At 36.7% G+C, this 1,211-nt stretch overlaps 1 long non-coding RNA gene across 1 annotated transcript; it reads right to left on the reverse strand.

Annotated features, from left to right (window-relative positions):
* Positions 1-61: 61 nt before the first annotated feature.
* On the reverse strand, positions 62-588 carry LOC113473094. The gene is made up of 2 exons (XR_003395168.1): positions 512-588; positions 62-121 (listed from the first exon to the last, which is right to left on the reverse strand). It is a non-coding gene; the product is annotated as an uncharacterized LOC113473094 (long non-coding RNA).
* Positions 589-1,211: the final 623 nt, after the last annotated feature.

Below are 1,211 nucleotides of genomic sequence, written 5' to 3' on the forward strand. Positions count from 1 at the left end.
TCCAAACTCCATTCTCAAAGGGTGATCCTGAGTCTTACCTTTTGAAACTTTTCATACTTACCTCAATAGCTGTCTTTCCTATTGGTGTCAAATCACAGTCTTTCTGACAAATGCCATTGAGCTGAAAATGTAAACAAAGGAAATGTCAGTATATTAGGTCGCTATTGAAACTAGTGAAATAACAACTACCTACTTACTTACATATTGTTTTACATAATAATCATTTGGTCTGTGTGAAATACCTACCTACTCAAGAGCTTAGGATGTAAATTAATGAACCATGTTACACTACAAATTGTCCCTAGTTGCCTTGCAGATTGAGATACTAGTTCAGTGAACTATAGAACTCACTCAGAAAAAGGGACCCTAAAGGGCCCCTAAAGAGTCAGTCAGGTCCAAAATTTCATGGACAAATTTGCTTGTTATTTTTGCCAAACTTAATCAAAATCAAACAAACTGTTTGCCGTTGCAAAAAGACGCAAATAAAACACTATTCAACTAAAATACATACCCAAGCTTGATGTTGTTGTTCCATCTGAGTCAGTTCTGCTTCATCACTAGCAGACCCAGACACTTTGAACCATAGAGTGCTTGATTTCTAAGGTCGCTTCTCAGTGGGTTTTCAAATCCACTGATCACAAATGTCACTCCCTCCAGAAGTCTACTGAAAGGTTTCGTTTGTTTTCTAGAAGTGCCAGACACAGAGGTAGAAGGAGTCTGATGGTTTTGAAGTTTCTTAGAAAAGTCCTGTTTAGCTTTGGTGTCATTGCTTCTCTGGGAATCCGCTTCTTTCTTACTAGAATCTTTTTTCTTATCAGATCCTTGTGAATCTTTCTTCTTCTCTCCCTTGCCATCTTTTTTCTCACTTGTACTAGGTTTGACATCTTTGGTTTTGTCAGTATGTTTGTTGCCATTTGTTTTGCCATCTTTGCTATCATTAGAGTCATCCTCATCAGGAACATAAAGTAGAGGGCCATGGTTAGCTCGCCTTGCACTTCCATTGTTTTCAGGTACTTTCACTTCTATCCTGCCACCTGTTATCAAAGAGGAAAACCATTGTCATGAACAATATTAAGTTAGTATACCCTGATTTGTGGTTTCCCTCTTCCTGGGATATTTTAATTTCCTCATTCATAAGAAAACAATATTATGTTTAAATACAACACACCCTTCTATTCTATTATTTTTACATTTTTCTCATTGAAGTAAAA

The sequence above is a fragment of the Diaphorina citri genome, unplaced genomic scaffold, assembly GCF_000475195.1.
Source record: "Diaphorina citri unplaced genomic scaffold, Diaci psyllid genome assembly version 1.1 scaffold14805, whole genome shotgun sequence".
Taxonomy (NCBI): Eukaryota; Metazoa; Arthropoda; class Insecta; order Hemiptera; family Psyllidae; genus Diaphorina; species Diaphorina citri.